At 42.6% G+C, this 20,632-nt stretch overlaps 1 protein-coding gene and 1 non-coding gene across 2 annotated transcripts in view; both read left to right on the forward strand.

Annotated features, from left to right (window-relative positions):
- LOC126298944 (alkaline phosphatase-like) overlaps positions 1-20,632 on the forward strand; it is a 1,012,316-nt gene that overhangs the window by 439,782 nt on the left and 551,902 nt on the right. The window lies entirely within an intron of this gene.
- Positions 20,152-20,226, forward strand: Trnas-cga (transfer RNA serine (anticodon CGA)). Its single transcript has one exon. It is a non-coding gene; the product is annotated as a tRNA-Ser (tRNA).

A 20,632-nucleotide genomic window follows, 5' to 3' on the forward strand; every position in this document is an offset into this window, starting at 1 on the left:
TCTTTGATCACTCACGCGTGGTTAATGGCTGCTGTAATACGTGGTTTGATCTACTGTTATAACACTGAGACACAATGAATTAACTACGTGTCGAAGCCTACATAGACGGTGCTCTGCCCTCCAGAAGAGTCGGCATATAGCCATACACAGAAAGGGCTCCACATGGCAAGGCCAGCCGCCAAAGAGCCGCGACACAGGTTGTGGTCGGACGTCATGGAGAGTGCACATAACACGGACTATGTTATGCATCCGCCTTTAGTCACACAAATAGTCCTCAGGTGAAATATCCATTCGCCAAACGTAGATATAAGCTGACGCGTGGCTCCACTCACTCAGTCCTATCCCGCTAGTAAGAAAGTACTATCATACAAAATTAGCAGAAGAAAATCGAAAAGACAGCTTTAAGACATTGTCAGGGAAAACCAAACTGAAGGTTGGAGGCACAACGAAACGGTTTAACCTTCAATAAACTCTGCGAGTGTGGATCCCAGCACTACCTCTCCACAGAGAGACACAATTAGAGTGAAAAAACGTTTTTTTTTTTATTTCGTCCGTCTTAGTTGCACTGATATAAAATTTTTCTGCAGTGATTACTGGTTTTAGGCTGACACTCCCATTCTCAAACCACGAATCTTATGCCAATCTGAAACTGGTAAAAACTATAGCAAAAATTTTATATCAGTGCCACGGAGACGGACGAAATAAGAAAAGAAAATCCAATTTCATCAGTACTGAACGGTTGCGGATCTACCATCCCATGGCAGCATGCCTTGAATACGCAACGCATTCGATGTATCATCAACAGTTAATAAGCCAGAACAATGACTTCATTACAGTCGCCGGCAGCAAGAGCCCAACTGTACTTTGTGCACGTTAAGAGGACGTGCTGAAAAGTAATGCCTCCGAATTTTTTATGCAAAAACTCTTAAAGCACTTTAAATGAAACACACTTTATTAATATTCTACATCTTTATTCTTCATGTCTATATATTTACAGCCCTGTGCCACTAGAGGGTTCCTAACTGTAGCGTGTAACATGGTGGCGTCTAACCTAACTATGCTGAAGCGTGCTAAACGGCGTGTTTTAATAGAGTTTCGAATTCGCAGAGTTTGTCCACAAATGGAGCACTTTCTGCTTTAGGATGACAACGCCAGAGCCCGCTATATCTGCAACAATCCAACATCTTGGTTTCTGTGTCATCAATCATTCTCCATAGAGTCCCAAATTGGCCTCACACGAATTTCATCTGTTTCCAAAACATAAAAACACCTTCGAAGACTTCACTTTGATAGTGAGAAAGCGGCACAAGAAGCGGTAAGCTCCTTCTACAAAGTCACAAGTTATACACACAGTGAGGGTATCAGCTAACCGGTCCCCTGTTTGGGAGAAATGTATTAGTCGCTAAGGTGACGTAAGAAATAATTTTGTAGAGATAAAGAACAAAGATGTAGAATGTTAATAACGGTTGTTTTATTAAAAAGGATTTAAGAATTTTAATAAAAAATACGGAGGCATTACTTAATATATTACCCAACATTCACTGGATTTGGGACTACACAAGTATTCAAAGCTAGATCAGTGTAATTGAACTTCTGACAACATTAACATACATCATTTTCCCACTCAAACTACGAAATGTATATTGTCTCTTAGTAAAGCACCGTAAAAATGGGCAACTTCGTGACACTTTGAGCACTTTATGTAACATAACCTCTAACAAGGAGACGGCACGACCGTGGGGTCGGGGATTTGTCCGAAATTGTGTGTGGTGAAAGAGGACCTCTAACATCTCACGTGCTTAAAATATTAGGACGCACTAATCGAAAAATCCCGAGAAAAATCCGTCCAAAGTTTCTGAGGTGCTTTATGAGTATAAAATGTTAGTCCATTGCCGAGCCGCCGTCTGGCCTACATGGTTAGCGCTCGGACTGTCACGACAGAGGTCTCAGGTTCGATTCCTCCTCCAACACTTTTTTCCTTCTGTTGATTGCAAAATTGCAGCGCATTGTTACAGGAGAATCATAAAATTAATTCCCGGAAAGATTTTATAAAAATTCATTCTATAATTCACCATCAATTGTCGTCACCAACATCCCGAGACATGATTCAATACGACTGGTTTGCCTCAAAATTATCAGAAACTCAAAACATTTTCGTAAATGTTAATGGGGCATGTTTTTGTACAGATTTATTGCAAACGCCCTCCTATTGTAAAAAATCCGCTTTTATATGCTGCGGAAGACGTCGCAAAAATTATTGCTTTGTTTGTTTTTACGATGATTACCACTGCGGTTCTTGTTTATAATTATTATATGTATAAAAATAATTGAATGTTTCCCAATCGAATTTGTTATTCTGAATAAAAACCCAATGTTTCTCCTCATATACTTTACAATGAAAAATAAGGTTGCCGTGGATGACAACTAAAGCGGCCCTGCTGTGATATGAAATGCACCCAACACAGTCATTCCTGGTTGTCGGGCCGTATGTGGGGGGACAGTCAGGATGGTATCTCACCGCTGTCCGGGTCGACTCCAGAGACACCTTTGGCCTGAAATCTCATTGACTGGAGTACAATAGTCATCAATGATGAGTTCCTCTTCGGACCGAGCTCCAATGACCATCGATCTGCAATAAACAGATTAAAAACTTGCGACCAATGCTGCCCTTCTTATTATCTTAAATCTCGTTAATTCGGTCGTGGAGCACGCTGTTCCTAATGGATGCAAACCTGAAGACAATTCCTTTGTGGTGCGTCATTTATATTGTATTGAGTGTATATATTGGGACATTTAATTTCTACATGCGGAACATGGAATATATAACATTTATCCTTTAATTTTGATACCAATACAGTTTATACACGTGATAACGCATTAACAATATGGAATATCAATTATCACTAAGTAAGCCCCCCCCCCCCCCCCCCCCCGTCGCCTAGCTAAGGGCAAAATTGTTTCATGACGTCTATGAGAGGAAAGTAGACCTAATTTCATCTGTCAGAGAGATTAACTGACGTAGTGTTTCTTTATAACACACAATTATAGCTTTGTCAGAAATCTGCTAGGTTTTATGACTTTTGTTTCATCAATATTCAGAAAAACTTTTGTCACAAATTTGTTGAGATAAAATTTTCTACTTTTCTTACAAGCAAATAATTATAGCCCTCTCCTCACTGAAACAAAATACGAATAAAAAAATTAAACTGCATTAAGCAAAGTAATTAAACAAAACGTTTATACACTTACTTATGCAGCCATTCGGTGGAGCCGTGTGAGGCAAAGCAGCTGATAACACTTACATTGAACACAATATCCTCTAAGAAAGATAATTAGTTTAAACTTTTAGAAAATTAGAAGTTCCGTGACATGAGATAAAGAAAGTCATGACACATTTAATATGTTATTCTTATCAAGTGTATGTTGTATTTAGAAACAAAGCTATAAAGCCAAATAAAACTTCGTCTTTTTCACTAAACCCTTCACAGAAATATCTGATTTCATTAATGAGACTTATTTTCTACCATTTCAGTTGCTACACTTGTTTCTACAGATATCTGTGCTATAACAAAGTTACTCCTATAATCTAAGGAAATAAATTTTTTCACTTTTCAAAGGTTGAAGAACTTTTTTAAGAAATTACCTCTTATATGGTGTGGTCATCACATATAAATTACTTATCTCAACTTATCTTCAGTTACTCATTTCTTCAAATCCGTCGCCAGTAGCAGAAAGTTTCAAAGAAGTCTACGAACACGTTTTTCCATCTGCAAACAAACTGTTTTTGTGACCAGGTCAAGTGTAACGCGTGTACTTGTACCTGTCATCACTAATAGCAGTTCTATGCAAGAACACACTGCAGCAAAACTATTTGTTGAATGTCGATCCGAGTTACAGTATTTCAGAATAAAAAGTTACAGCGTTCTGTCATCACAAGGTAATACCTAAGTTTCAAAGTTGCACGCTTTTTGATATTGTAAACTGTTACTAATTTTTGTTGCCTGCTGTCGTTCGCCTAAACCTATTTGGCCCTGTGACGAGGCTGTATAGTTTCTGATTGCAATCAAGCCACCTCATAACAGCAAATACTTTCGGTCGAGAGAAGTTCTCTTCCAGCTACATTTATGTTTCACTCCAAGGGTATCTAGTGAGCACAATAGACGATCAAAAGAGGAGCACAGAACACTGGTCATCTGTCTACGTTCAGCCAAATGTACACCACTACAGATTATCTCGCAACTGTTATTCACAACTCAGTGCATAACATAAGCGTTCCAACACGACTGTCCCGTAACTCATGTAAAATGTATACCAGCATAGAAGTTTCACAATTGCTACACATATATCCCACAAGGTTTTTGTCTTTCCGTATTTGAAATTAATCTCTACATTACTTTACCTGCTACTATGACATTTCATCCCATCACGAATTATCTTTCATTTTTAATCCATGATATACAGTGTGCGTAATTCTCAGACCTGTCCGAAAAAACCTCATGGGGCTCCTGTTCTTACGACAGAGTCGAAGCGAGTCACGACCGCTTCTCTCGGACCGAGAGAAAGGAGCTCACTTATCGTCTTCCAGATGAGTTGTCAGGCGCAGTGGTGTGAATGCGCAGAAGAGAGCCTGTGCCGTTAAATAAACTGAAGGCTGCAGCTGTTTTCCTTTTCTGTTTGCTTGGGTGGGTGTAACGTACCGTAGACACTGAAGTTTTTAAAAGTGCAGGAAGTGTTAGAAAGGTCTGTTATCGTTCATAAATATCTAAAAACTATTTTACGCTCAGCTAACCCTTTACATGGTCAATGACTTCATCGCATGGTCCACCGTAATTCCCAATCAACAAAGGTAGTACATTACTCTCGAGAATCTGCGGTTCATTCTTGTAAAAGTGGTAGCAAGAATTTAGCATAACTTCAAATTTCAGAACATTGCCTTTTGCGTTATGGAGAGACTTATAGAGTTCTCTGCTTTCTTTTCAAAATAATTTGAACTGTGTCGCTATTTTACATATAAAGATAAGGTAAGAGAATACTCCCTAATAGCAGTGTCAGTTGTTTAGTTCTTACTTTTCTGAAATCTGTTTTCCTCCCGTCTAAAAATTCAGATAAATATTACCTCCTTTGTCACTGAAGTCAATGGTTTCACTTAAGGAGGTACTCAATTATTCGACCAAACGAGATGGCGCACCGGTTAGCACACTGGGATCACATTCAGGAGGACGATGATTAAAATCAGCAACCGGTCTTCCTGATTTAGGTTTTCCGTGATTTCCCTAAATCGACCCAGGCAAATGATGGGATAGTTCCTTCGCAAAGGGCACGGCCGATTGACTTCCCAGTCTTTCGTAATCTGAGCTTGTGCTACGTCTCTAATGACCTCGCTGTCAACGGGACGTTAAACTCTAATCTTCCTTCCATCCTCTTTGAATTATTCAACACGTAAATTGACTAATACACAGATTAGTCCAATACAGTCACAATACAAGAGCAATATTTCGTAACATGTCCGTATATAGACAAAATCCGCTACAGCCCAAAACAGAACATTGTAATTTTCACCAAAAAGTCCAAGGATCCAAAGCTATGTCTTTGTATGCAATAGCAAAGTCCCCCAAAGTTGTAATAAGTTCACCATGGACCTAGCCGTTCACCGTGGACCTAACCGTACCGTAGGTGCAAACACAACGGAGGGGTATCTGTTGAGAGGCCAGACAAACGTGTGGTTCCTGAAGAGGGGCAGCAGCCATTTCAGTAGTTGCAGGGGCAACAGTCTGGATGATTGACTGATCTGGCCTTGTAACACTAACCAAAACGGCCTTGCTGTGACGGTACTGCGAAAGGCTGAAAGCAAGGGGAAACTACAGCCGTAATTTTTCCCGAGGGCATGCAGATTTACTGTATGGTTAAATGATGATGGCGTCCTCTTGGGTAAAATATTCCGGAGGTAAAATAGTCCCCCATTCGGACTCCGGGCGGGAACTACTCAATGGGACGTTGTTATCAGGAGAAAGAGAACAGGCGTTCTATGGGTCGGTGAGTGGAATGTCAGATCCCTTAATTGGGCAGGTAGGTTGGAAAATTTAAAAAGGGAAATGGATAGGTTTAAGTTAGATATAGAGGAGGAACAAGACTTCTGGTCAGGTGAAAACAGGGTTATGCATACAAAATGAAATAGGGGTAATGCAGGAGTAGGTTTAACAATGAATAAAAAAATAGGAATGCGGGTAAGCTACTACAAACAGCATAGTGAACGCATTATAGTGGCCAAGCTAGATACGAAACCCACGCCTACCACAGTAGTACCAGTTTATATGCCAACTAGCTTCGCAGAAGACGAAGAGATTGATGAAATGCATGGTGAGATGAAAGAAATCATTCAGATAGTGAAGGGAGACGAAAATTTAATAGTCATTGGTGACTGGAACCCGATAATAGGAAAAGGAAGAGAAGGAAACGTAGTAGGTGATTATGGATTGGGGCTAAGAAATGAAAGAGGAAGCCGCCTGGAAGGTCTCAGATAGATTACATAATGGTAAGGCAGAGATTCAGGAACCAGGTTTATATTGTAAGACATTTCGAGGGGCAGATGTGGACTCTGACAACAATCTGTTGGTTATGAACTGTGGGTTAAAACTGAAGAAACTGGAAAAAGGTGGGAATTGGAAGAGATGGGACCTGGATAAACTGACAGAACCAGAGGTTGTAGAGACCTTCAGGGAGAGCATTAGGGAACGATTGTCAAGAATGGGGGAAAGAAATACAGTAGAAGAAGAATAGGTAGCTCTGAGAGATGAAAGAGTGAAGGTAACAGAGGATCAAGTAGGTAAAAAGACGAGAGCAAATAGAAATCCTTGGGGAACAGAAGAGATACTGAATTTAATTGAGGAAAATAGAAATATAAAAATGCATTAAATGAAGCAGGCAAAAAGGAATACAAGCGTCTCAAAAATGAGATCAACAGGAAGTGCAAAATGGCTAAGCAGGCATGGCTAGAGGACAAATGTAAGGATGTGGAGGCTTATCTCACTAGGAGTAAGAAAGATACAGTCTACAAGAAAATTAAAGGGATCTTTGGAGAAAAGAGAACCACTTGGATGAATATCAAGAGCTCTTATGGATACCCAGTTCTAAGCAAATAAGGGAAAGCAGAAAGGTGGAAGGAGTATATAGAGGGTCTATACAAGGGCGATGTTCTTGAGGACAATATTAAGGAAATGGAGGAGAATGTAGATGAAGATGAAATAGGTGATATGATACTGCGTGAAGAGTTTGACAGAGCACTGAAAGACCTAAGTCAAAACAAGGCCCCGGGAGTAGACAACATTCCATTAGAACTACTGACAGCCTTGGGAGAGCCAGGCCTAACAAAACTCCACCGTCCAGTGAGCAAGATGTATGAGACAGGAAAATACCCTCGGACTTCAAGAAGAATATAATAATTCCAATCCCAAAAAAGCAGGTGTGGACAGATGTGAAAATTACCGAACTATCAGTTTAATAAGCCACGGCTGCAAAATACTAACACGATTTCTTTACAGACGAATGGAAAAACTGGTAGAAGCCGACCTCGGGGAAGATTCCGTAGAAATGTTGTAACACGTGAGGCAGTATTGACCTACGACTTATCTTAGAAAATAGATTAAGGAAAGGCAAACCTACGTTTCTAGCATTTGTAGACTTAGAGAAAGCTTTTGACAATGTTGACTGAAATACTCTCTTTCAAATTCCGAAGATGGCAAGGGTAAAATACAGGGAGCAAAAGGCTATTTAAAATTTGTACAGAGACCAAATGGTAGTTATAAGAGCCGGGGGGCATGAAACGGAAGCACTGGTTGGGGAGGGAGTGAGACAGGGTTGTAGCCTATCCCCAATGTTATTCAATCTGTATATTGAGCAAGCAGTAAAGGAAACAAAAGAAAAAATCGAAGTAGGAATTAAAATCCTTAGAGAAGAAATTAAAACTTTGATGTTCGCCGATGACATTGTAATTCTGTCTGGAAGAGCAGCTGAACGGAATGGACAGGGTCTTGAAAGGAGGATATAAGATGAGCATCAACAAAAGCAAAACGAGGATAATGGAATGTTGTCGTATGAAAACGGGTGATACTGCGGGAATTAGATTAGGAAATGTGACACTTTAAGTAGTAAATGAGTTTTGCTATTTGGGGAGCAAATATGATGGTCAAAGTAGAGAGGATATAAAATTTAGACTGGCAATGGCAAGGAAAGCGTTTCTGAAGAAGAGAAATTTGTTAACATCGAATATAGATTTAAGTGTCATGAAGTCGTTTCTGAAAGTATTTGTATGGAGTGTATCCATACATGGAAGTGAAACGTGGTCGATAAATAGTTTAGACTAGAAGAGAATAGAAGCTTTCGAAATTTGGTGCTAAAGAAGAATGCTGAAGATGAGATGGGTAGATCGCGTAACTAATGAGGAGGTATTGAATAGAATTTGGGGAAAATAAATTTCTGGCACAACTTGACAAGAAGAAGGGATGGGTTGGTAGGACATGTTCTGAGGCATCAAGAGATCACCAGTGTAGTATTGGAGGGCAGCGTGGAGGGTAAACATCGTAGAGGGAGACCAAGAGATGAATACATTAAACAGATTCAGAAGGATGTAGGTTGCAGTAGGTTCTGGGAGATGAGGAAGCTTGCTCAGGATAGAGTAGCATGGACAGCTGCATCAAACCAGTCAGTGGACTGAAGACCACAACAACAAACAACGTCGAATTTCACAGGCAACGGTAGGTTTCTTCGATCAGTTCAGGAGACGGCACCAGCTGCTTGATGACCCAAGTGTGCTTCTACTGCCGATGCCAGCTCGTATACACTGCCCACGTGACATATTTGAGGGCACCACTTGACGTGCTTCGGACGCCTCCTACTGCGAGCAGTATTGGATGAGAACGACTGTGCTGTGTCAGTAGGCGTCACTGTGAGAGCCTGAGTTTCCGTCAGCCTGGCATACAATATATATATATATATATATATATATATATATATATATATATATATATATATATATATATATATTCAAAGTCCAGTCAGTCATGAAATAAAGACCTCAGCAAAAATCAAAGATGTTTCACTTGCAACATTTAGCTACACTTTTCAGCTACTACTCTACATAGTCATCGCTTCGACTTAGACATGTTGTACTAACTTGCTAATACCCTCTTCACACACTGAGGCGAGAGAAGGCATGCGAGACTTCCTAATATCGTGTCGGACCTCCTTTTTTTCAGGCGTAGTGCAGCAACTCGACGTGGCATGGACTCAACAAGTGGTTGGAAGCCCCCGCAGAACTACTGAGCTGTCCATAATTGTGAAAGTGTTGCAGATACAGGATTTTGTCCACGAACTGACCCCTCGATTACGCACGTTAAATGTTCGATGGCATTCAGTTCGAGCGATCTGGGTGGACACATCATTCGCTCGAACTGTACAGAATGCTCTTCAATTGTGCCCGCTGACATAGTGCATTGACACCCATAAAAATTCCATTGCTTTTTGGGAACAGGAAGTCCACGAATGGTTGCAAATGGTCTCCAGCAGCCAAACATAATCATATCCAGTCAACGATCAATTCACTTGGACCAAAGGACTCAGTCAATTCCATGCAAACACGGCCCCGCACCATAATGGAGCCCCCCACAGCATGCACAGTGCCTTGTTGACAAACTGGTTTCATGGTTCCGTGGGTTCTGCACCAGGCTTGAACCAAACCATCGGCTCGTAAGTAGTGAAATCGAGACTCATCTGACCACGCAACGGTTTTCCAGTTCTCTAGGATACAACCGACATGGTCACAACTCCAGGACAGGCGCTGCAGGCGACGTCGTGGTGTTAGAAAGGGCACTCCCATTGGTCGTCTGCTGCCACAGCCCTTTAACATCACATATCTGTTCTAACGGATAGGTTTGTCGTACGTCTTGCACTGATTTCTGCTGTTATTTCATTGAGTGTTGGTTGTTTATTAGCACTCACAACTCTATGCAGATCTGCTGCTCTCTGTTGCCAAGTGGAGGCCGTCGGCCACTGCTTTGTCCGTGATGAGAGGTAATGCCTGAAATTTGGTATTCTCGGCACACTCTCGACACTGTGTATCTCGGAATACTTAATTCCCTAACGATTTCCGAAATGGAATGTCCTATGTGTCTAGTTCCAACTACCATTCCGCGTTTAAAGTTTGTTAGTTCCCGTCGTGCTTCCATAATCACGCCGGAAACCTTTTCGCGTGAATGAGCTTTGTACAAATGACAGCTCCGCCAATGCACGGCCCTTTTATACCTTGTGCACACGATAGTACCACCATCTACGTACGTGCATAATGCTACCCCATGTCTTTTGTGACTTCAGTGTAAAGGTCTGTGCTTTCCGCCAGTTCTCTGCGCTGGTCCTGGGCCATTTGTCTGAGCCAAAATGCCAGCAGTTTATGTGAACAAGTAGATGAAACTCAGAAGGAACCAAATCCTTGCTGTACGGTGAGTGATCAAACAACTTCCATCGAAAACGCTGCAGGAGCGTCTTTTAGGCAGCTGCAATGAGCGGCCAAGGACTTTTAAGAAGAAAGACTTTACTGTCACACATGACAGTTACGTTATGTTGATTGTATCAAATCAGGCGGAACCCCTCACCATGAAGACATCTAATGACAGCGCACACATCACACTTTGCGGGGGACTATATTGTTCTAGGAATGTTTAAGGGCTCACTGTGCACTCAGAACTAAAAAGTGTGACTTGAGGCGATCGACGGGCATGCTTAAGAGATACTGCGCAACACATCTGCACAAAGCTTCATCGAATGTTCGCTGTTGTTTTAATTTCGTAAATAATCTGACCGTGAAAGAAAAATAATGCTCCTAGCTTGTTTGTCACTTCATTCTGAAGTTATCCCTTAATACATATGCATGATATTCAAGTATACAGTGACCAAGTGAAATGCAAGTCCAGTTACGGAACTAACAGATCTTTCTGAACTACAGCACATATTTTCTATTTGTTAATGTAAGCAGAAATGTTGATGTACAAATCATATGATATAATCTGTCATTAACCATTCTTGAGAGGGCTATACTCGTCCATCCAGAGCGGTCCTGAAGCTGTGAGCTCCCACTGGATAGTGAAAAATAGAGAGAATTTTAGCGGAATCTCTGTAGTTTTGGCCAATACGTCTTGACTAACAGGAGAGGGAAGGTAGATTTAGAGTTCAATAACCCACCAATAAGGTCATTATGAGATGGAGCACAAGCTTTGGGTAGAGATGGATGGGGAAGGAAATGGCCTTGCATTTTATAAAGGAACCACTCCGGAATTCACCTAGAGCGATGCTCAATAGCTGTACGTCTGTTCACCAATACACATCTCTGTAGCTGTCGTTCACCGCCGTAATGTATGGCCCGTGGTGGACCCCAGCTGTCTCGGCGCCGGTTTCCAATAGCGCCATTTTGCCATGCGCGGTGTGCCTTAAACACGGTCGAATGCGAATAGTTTACAACATTGGCAGTGGTCTCATTAATGAGACTACACCGTGTAGTTCTATTCAACGGTGCAAAATTGTCGCATAGGGAACGGAAGTACTGGCTTTACTGCTCGGATTATGCGGATATTACAAACCTCAACGTCAAAATATGCTAAACATCGATGAAGTGGATGCTTGTGAAGATGAAACAGAGGAACTGTTCAGCGTTTTGCCCAAAGAAGTGGAGGAGGATCTTTCCGAAGCTAGTATATACACAAAGACAGAGAGGAGAGCACTGTAATTTATTCACTTTCTTTTGAACTAGAAAGTAATCAGCATACGTTCTATTCACTTACAAGGAAACGACAGCGGCCTGAAATAAGATAAACATTGTGCAAACCGATCTCAAATATCGGCACTTGTTTACTACAGTAACATTCATTACAAGTGTTGAAATCTCATGTTGATTTTGATTTTTATAGTAAATTTAGATAGTACGTAGCCAACGGCTTTGCCGCAGTGATAACACCGGTTCCCGTCAGATCACCGAAGTTAAGCGCTGTTGGGCTTGGCTAGCACTTGGATGGGTGACCATTCTGTCTGCCAAGAACCGGCGGCAAGTAGGGTGCACTCAGCCTTTGTGAGGCAAACTGAAGAGCTACTTGATTGAGAAGTACCGGCTCCGGTCTCGTAAAGAGGTATACGGCCGGGAGTGCGGTGTGCTGACCACATGCCCCTCCATATCCGCATCCAGTGAAGCCTATGGGCTGAGGTTGACACGGCGGCCGGTCGGTACCGTTGGGCCTTCCATGGATGGAGTTAGTTTTTTAGTAGCTAGTACGTGAACAGAAATTAACTATCAGCAGATGTAGATAGATTGGTTTGAATTATTTTACACCATATTACCATATACACTACTGGCCATTAAAATTGCTACACCACGAAGATGACGTGCTACAGACGCGAAATTTAACCGACAGGAAGAAGATGCTGTGACATGCAAATGATTTGCTTTTCAGAGCATTCGCACAAGGTTGGCGACGGTAGCGACAACTACGACGTGCTGACATGAGGAAAGTTTCCAACCGATTTCTCATACACAAACAGCAGTTGACCGGCGTTGCCTGGTGAAACTTTGTTGTGGTGCCTCGTGTAAGGAGGAGAAATGGGCACCATCACGTTTCCGACTTTGATAAAGGTCGGATTGTAACCTATCGCGATTGCGGTTTATTGTATCGCGACATTGTTGCTTGCGTTGGTCGAGATTCAACGACTGTTAGCAGAATATGGAAACGCTGGGTTCAGGAGGGTAATACGGAACGCCGTGCTGGTTCCCAGCGGCCTCGTATCACCAGCAGTCGAGATGACAGGCATCTCATCCGCATGACTGTAACGGATCGTGCATCCACATCTCGATCCCTGACTCAACAGATGGGGACGTTTGCAAGACAACAACCATCTGCACGAACAGTTCGACGACGTTTGCAGTAGCATGGACTATCAGCTTGGCGACCACGGTTGCGGTTACCCTTGACGCTGCATCACACACAGGAGCGCCTGCGATGGTGTACTTAACGACGAACCTGGGTGCACGAATGGCAAAACGTCATTTCTTCGGATGAATCCCGTTTCTGTTTACAGCATCATGATGGTCGCATCCGTGTTTGGCGACATCACGGTGTACGCGCATTGGAAGCATTTATTCGTCATTGCCATGCTGGCGTATCACCCGGATTGTTGGTATTGGGCGACATTGGTTACACGTCTCGGTCACCTCGTGTTCGCATTGACGCCACTTTGAACAGTGGACGTTACATTTCAGATGTATTATGACCGGTGGCTCTACCCTTCATTGCCGGCCGCAGTGGTCTCGCGGTTCTAGGCGCGCAGTGCGGAACCGTACGACTGCTACGGTCGCAGGTTCGAATCCTGCCTCGGGCATGGATGTGTGTGATGTCCTTAGGTCAGTTAGGTTTAAGTAGATCTAAGTTCTATGGGACTGATGACCACAGCAGTTGAGTCCCATAGTGCTCAGAGCCATTTGAACCTTTTTTTTTCTACCCTTCATTCGATACCTGCGAAACCCTACATTTCAGCAGGATAATGCACGACCACATGTTGCAGGTCATGTAGGGGCCTTTCTAGATACAGGAAATGTCCGACTGCTGCCCTGGCCAGCACATTCTCCAGATCTCTCACCAATTGAAAACATCTGGTCAATGGTGGCCGAGCAACTGACTCGTCACAATACGCCAGTCACTACTCTTGATGAACTGTGGTATCGTGTTGAAGCTGCGTGGGCAGCTGTACCTGTACACGCCAACCAAGCTCTGTTTGACTCAATGCCCAGGCTATTATTACGGCCAGAGGTTTTTGTTCTGAGTACTGATTTCTCAGGATCTATGCACTCAGATTGCATGAAAATGTAATGACATGTCAGTTCTAGTATAATATATTTGTCCAATTGATACCCGTTTACCATCTGCATTTCTTCTTGGAGTCGCAATTTTAATGGCCAGTAGTGTACGTCACTGCACATGTCCGATTACTGCGGAGAACTGTATTAAGGAGTAATCAGTACCAACAATCGAGGCCTCAAATTGAGTTGTCCGGTGTTGTACTCTGAGGTCATATTCGTATCACAAAAAAAGTCGTTTTGGGGAGGAACATTAGAATGTCTGATTATAGATGGATGTGCAGACATGGGAAGTAATAATTTCGCTTCGTTACATTTTCTAATGAGAAATAAACACTTTGGGGATGAGGAACACAGCAAATGAATTACAAGAAGAGATTAAAAATCCTTCCATACAGAAAGAGCTACTGTGGTCAGCGAACTTCCCGGTGTAGTGGAACGAGCAGAATAGCACGACGGTCATGTGCCGCCATGAGTGATACCAGGCGACGCTGGGAGGCTGCGAGGCATCGCTCATTATTCCTCAGAGTCGCACCCGCGAGGCAATTAGCCACACGTTAGCGGGCTTGTTAATGAGCCCACTGGCTCTGTCCGTGCACAGGAGGAAAAGGGACGGGTTTCCGCGGAGCCCACCATAGATGCAGCGCCGGAAAGCCGTTCTGAATAGTCGTGTGTGTTTGCGTCACCGTACGGCGGGCGGGACAGAACTGTCTGGAGGAACGGCATACCGTCCGCTGCCCAGCTGTCCCTCTCGGACTTTTCGCTTTTTATTTTTACTTTTTGCCCGGGGGTTAATGCTCCCCCCCCTCTCTCCTCCACCCCCACATCGACAGTGAGGCCATTAGGGACGAGCCGCTGCTGCTAGCACTCTCAGCAGCCCGTGGTCGAGATGTGCCTCGCCTGATCATTAGTGCAGCATAGAAAAGCTTACGCACGGTCACTGAAAAATGTCAGCTTCAACCGTACTGCCATATCTCTCCGGAGTTGCGAAGGGGGTTAAGCGACAGCGAATGCTGGGGGAAGCGACAGCGAATGCTGGAGGTTTCAATTAAGGCTGATGTACAGTAATTTTGTGATAATTTACGTTACTTCGTTCCGGGACGCAATCAAAATGTATTCACACATCCACGCAATTTTCGAGTATTTTATCAGTTTATGCTATGTTTTACAGGGTACTTTTCATCAGATTTCCTGGAAAATGTACGTAATATGATCCGACTGCAGAAAAAGTTTAATCATTTCCAGCACAGGTTGGTAAAATTAAGGACGGACGAAGTTTACATATAGTTTGCGTTTGTGGGCGCTATGATATTTTAAAAATTTACAGAGCATTAAATCGTAGTATCTTGTTCCAATATTGCCCTCTGCTTGTTGGGAGTAGCTCTTATCTCTTACAGTATTGCTATTCCCAAATATAGCTGCTCTTTTTCATTGACAACACTGGTGATTAAAACATAATTAGTGAAACACGCGGCATACTTGTCGTTGCTTGGTCTTACAGCACTTATGTTTGATGTTTATTCTTTCCATACAATACAAGCTTTTGCACAAGTCACACATTTATTTAGCTAAATGTTTATATAACTCCACCAATAAATATTCTGTCAATAACACATGAATTTTGAATCACAAAAGCCCAGCAGCCACATTTCAGTGTTGACGCAGCGCGTCTGCAGTCCTGCGATTTATTTGGATTAAACAAAACAAACAAGATTCTATCAGCACAAAAAACACTGAATTTACTTTTATCGATAAAAGTATTTTTTTTCGAAAACAGCTGTATACCCAAATCAACTGTAATACGCATTAGTTTTCTTATTAAAAAGGAGTTGTTTCATAACTTATAATGTATAGCCTTATACATGGTGTAAATGGTAACTGTTTAGAGCGTACGGCAGTAGTTTGAGGACACTTGTTGCCTATAAAGCAGGAAACAATTTAAAATTGGCCTACGAAAGACAACAAACCATAGAGTACGTGAACTTTGACAGATTTGCAATATGCACTCTCTCTAATTGGCCTAGTCGGCTATTTTGTTCACATTATTAATTTAAACTTATCCGTGAGGGTAATGGAAGGAAAAAGACTTTTGTAAACGTTATGCAAAAATTAATTACTTGTAAAATTCGATGTAAACTTATCCCTTACAAGCACAGTAGTTTCGCAGTAAAAAAGCGAGACAAACAAATCGATTTAATTATTAAATCATGAAATGAACTATATTTTGTGATAAAATTTACAGAAACGTCAATGTCACATTTTGTAAACGGAAGAGCAAGGATTTTTAATATTCCAGGACTATTTTAGCCAAAATCGCATACGCTGTAGCCTAGTTTTCACTTGAAGGAAAATTTCAGGCTGTTTCCCGGCTTAATAGACCACAAGTGTCCCATACCAATTTTTTCGTCTCGACTTCACTTACACCATTGTAGTACGCTGGTAACATTTATCGTTTGCACCCTGCATACAGTGAAATGAGCTATATTCATCACAGTTTTACTGATTTTTAGACCCTGGGTACTTAAGAAATCCCTTACAGCTAGTGGGTCCACAGAAGTTTCAGATACAAGGGCAGTTTCGTTTTGGGAAAGTGTACGTTATTGAATAGATAGTCGTAGATGTAAAAGCCTTCCATCGTATCGTACCTATCCCATTTAAAATATGTTTTGATGTACTGCACATCTGCAAGATACAGCTACAGCTCAATGCGATGTTCCTATAACAAACAGCGCCCTAAACAAAATGAAGCAAAATCTGTGTTCAGTTGTCATTTTTAGGGCTGTATTGGAAATACTAAGAATCAAATATTTTCTGATCAATCTTAAATTTTTTGTGAACATTACAAAAGGTTGAAAGTACCGCAGTCAAAGCTGAATGTGCTGCAAGAGCCTAATTTTTCAAACTAGAAATGTCTCTGGGTCGACAGCAGCAATTTGAAGAAAGAAGTGTTGCAGTTTAACTTCTCATCGACGTCGAAGTTTTTGGACATGGAGCACTAGCTCACTTGTAAAACATTGAGCATAGGCTTGTGCGACGGGAAAATTTCAATTTTTGAAGTGATTCATGTCACTAGGGGGAATCGGAACTCCGTTGCTTCCCAATGGAAGTAGAACCCCAACACGGCGAGCCATGTCAATCAGCTGCATACGGGACAAAATTATAGTGGAACAAAGTCACTTGTCTGTTACGTAACTTCTGCTGTCTTTCCTCTGCGAAGACCCTTCTCCATCTCTGCTCTAAGAGGAGCCTGTATGGAGAGAACATATCGGCCGCCTCAAAAAACGTTATTAGTTCGTACAAATAAGATTATTGGATTGATGAATTTATTTGCAGGTGTCCTTCTACGGTACCATAAGCAATAGAATACTCCGCTAAGGAGTAATTCACTGGTGATTTTACTAAATCTACACAGTTGTAGGCACAATAACATGTCGTAAGCGGCAGCAACAGTCCGGCACCATAGGATGGAGACTATGCCAAAACTTAAATTCCCCTAGAACGAGTGCAAAAAATATGGTGTAAATGATTCGTTCTTATAATACAACAATTTACAAAATATGTAGCTTTCATGAGGTCTTGTCTCCTCTTCAACGCATTTCAGAGAGAGCTAGAGGGTCTCATTGCTGATAGTATTGGACAAGGGATATATCACGCCAAAGTACCGTTATCCAAGATGGCGGCGATGACGTCATCCAAGATGGCGGTGATGACGTCATCCAAGATGACGGATTTTGTCGAGAAGTTTGAATTTTAGCGAGAAAGTGCCACGCCCCCCTGGCGCGAAGTTCAAATTCCAACATGATAATGAGTCGTAGCCCACTTCTCTCGACTAAGCAAAGAAAATGTCAGGATAAAAGGGTTTGTCTTTATTCTGTAACCAATTTCAAGCATGGGTGTTCTCCACTCAGTCTGGACTCCAACTGACTTAGTTCAGATCATCGCCACCAGAGAGCGCCACCGTGACGTCCTCCAAGATGGCGACCTTGACGTCAATCAAGATGGCTGCACCCAGTGTATTACCACGTGGTGTAAGATTGGACACCTGGCCTACTTTCACTAACCTAACCTCCTCCCCAATAAAAATCGGGCGAAGTTCAGATTGCAACATGATAATGGGGTACACCTACAATAGTGGCGGGAAAAACAGACTTGTCTTTATTAGTTAACTATTTCAGAGAGGTGTGTTCGCCACTGAGTCTGGCCTCCAACTGGCTTAGTTCATATCGGTGCTACCAGAGGGCGCTCTCCTGACTTCAGATCATGATGCAAGTAACGTTATACAAGATGACGGTACCTGCTGTGTTCTCCGCGAGCTCCATAGTCCAACTGACTTAGTTCATATCGTCAACAACAGAGGACACCACCGCGACGTCACGTGATACGAGATCGTCTGCTCTCTCTCGCGCGCACGTTACAAATGGACATGCGCCGCGCCACCGGCCCGTGGGCGTCCGACCGCTTACGTAACACACCCTCGGCCGCCACCTCCATACACACTCCGGACATAGTTTTCTGTAAATATGCTAACACTCCCAAAGCGCATCTAACCTATCAGTTACCTAAGTAATTATTTCCATTTCAATTTTAATCATATTCAATAATTCAATTTACAATTTCAGCATTCAATGATCACTTTATGCTTGACCTCTGCTTAAGACAGTTTTTCTACTCAGGGCACGTATTCGTTGAAAGCACCGAAGATGGCTGTTATTCAGTTGAAATCGATTTGCAAAAGTGAGTAAATAAAACATGATTTTGTGACTGGTTGCTTCTTATTTGGTAATTTTGTGGTTCACGGTCGCCGCACACATGGAGCCCACCATTGGCTCAAACGGTTCAAATGGCTCTGAGCACTATGCAACTTAACTTCTGAGGTCATCAGTCGCCTAGAACTTAGAACTAATTGAACCTAACTAACCTAAGGACATTACACACATCCATGCCCGAGGCAGGATTCGAACCTGCGACCGTAGCGGTCTCTCGGCTCCAGACTGTAGCGCCCAGAACCGCACGGCGACTCCGGCCGGCAAGCCCACCATTCACAAGATGCAAGTGTCTTTTGACAAAACGAGACTCTAGACCCTTGGGCATCTACAGCAGATTTTGTATATCCCCACAGAGTATGGTGGACCTTAAAATCTCTGATGTGGAGGAACGGGCGAGGAATCATCAACCACACTACGTAAAATGTAGTCATCTTAGGTCAGCTACATTACTGGCGTGGACATGGACGTCCTGCTGTCTTACTATGGACCCTCCTTCGTCAGTGAATTATGTAAGAATAAATGTTAATTCAGTTTTAAATGTTCTCGCTCTAATTATAGCATACCGGACTACTAGTGACGAGCTCTCCATTCGATTTCAAGAATTTGATAAGTTTTTTGGGCCTCACATTTGATGAGAGAATTACTTTACTGCCACACCTGAGAGACTTAAATGAAAGAGCGACGAGAGCACTGCACATATAGATGTCCCAGTGACCAGGCTTGGAGGGTGGGCAGACAGAAGAGGTTTACAGAAGCTTCGTTAGATTTCGCGTCTGTTACATTTGAAGTATGTACGGTTCGACAAGATCTTCATAAACGCAGGTAATAAATGAAGATCCTCATGTTGGTATTAGGATGGCTACTAGATCCAACAGAACGAGCCTCGCGGACGATGGAGAGCCACCATTATGAATCCAGTGGCAGTTCCTTGCAGTTGGCCATACCGTTACGTCGTGTTGTCACCTGCATACGACCCAGTAAACCATTCATCTACAAAGTTTTCATATATTTGCACATAATCTAAGAGTCATGAGATTGGATGTACTTAAGTGTAGCGGACGTAAAAATTTTGCCTCGGGGATGGACTACATACAAACACTAGTTACTGGATAGCTTGTACGGTGATATGTGAGACACAGCTTACAGTGAAACATACGTTAACTGGTTATGTTTTATACGCTGAAAGAAGGATGTCGCTTGGTTTAAACTAGGACTCATTTGAAACTTTTGTGTGTCCTCAGAAACCCTCTGAATATATTACTGTTATGAAACTTCCTGGCAGGTTAAAACTGTGTACCGGACCGAGACTCCTTTGCCTTTCTCGGGCAAGTGCTCTACCAACTGAGCTACCCGAGCACGACTCACGCCCCGTCCTCATAGCTTCACTTCTGCCAGTACATCACCTCCTACCTTCCAAACTTTCCAGAAGCTCTCCTGCGAACCTTGCAACTGAACTACCCAAGCACGTTCTCACAGCTGTGAGGACGGGGTATGAGTCGTGCTCGGGTAGCTCAGTTGGTAGAGCACTTGCCCGCGAAAGGCAAAGGTCCCGAGTTCAAGTCTCGGTCCGAAACACAGTTTTAATCTGCCAGGAAGTTTCATATCAGCGCACACTCCGCTGCAGAGTGAAAATCTCATTCTGGATATTACTGTTATGTTAGTTAGGATAAGCTCAACGGACAACTAAATTTGTCACTCCAGTGCGCACACAGATGAATCGTTAAGGTTTTGCGGATTACACAGTGATCGAGTCACTCGCTAAATCACGCGCTTACTGCCTCTACGTGAGCATAAGGCAGTAGTGAGCAGTGAGACATTTATGTTTCAAGCGGCCAATGTCGTAAGCAAGGGTAAATGTAAGGACGTGACAGAGTGGCAGAAAGGGCAATCGTGTTTGGCTGTGGCCATGGCCATATAGTGTGTCAAGTTGCCTGATTTGTTGATGCCTCACAGCGGACTGTTCAACGTGTCTACAGGCATT

This window comes from Schistocerca gregaria, chromosome X, assembly GCF_023897955.1.
Source record: "Schistocerca gregaria isolate iqSchGreg1 chromosome X, iqSchGreg1.2, whole genome shotgun sequence".
Classification (NCBI taxonomy): domain Eukaryota; kingdom Metazoa; phylum Arthropoda; class Insecta; order Orthoptera; family Acrididae; genus Schistocerca; species Schistocerca gregaria.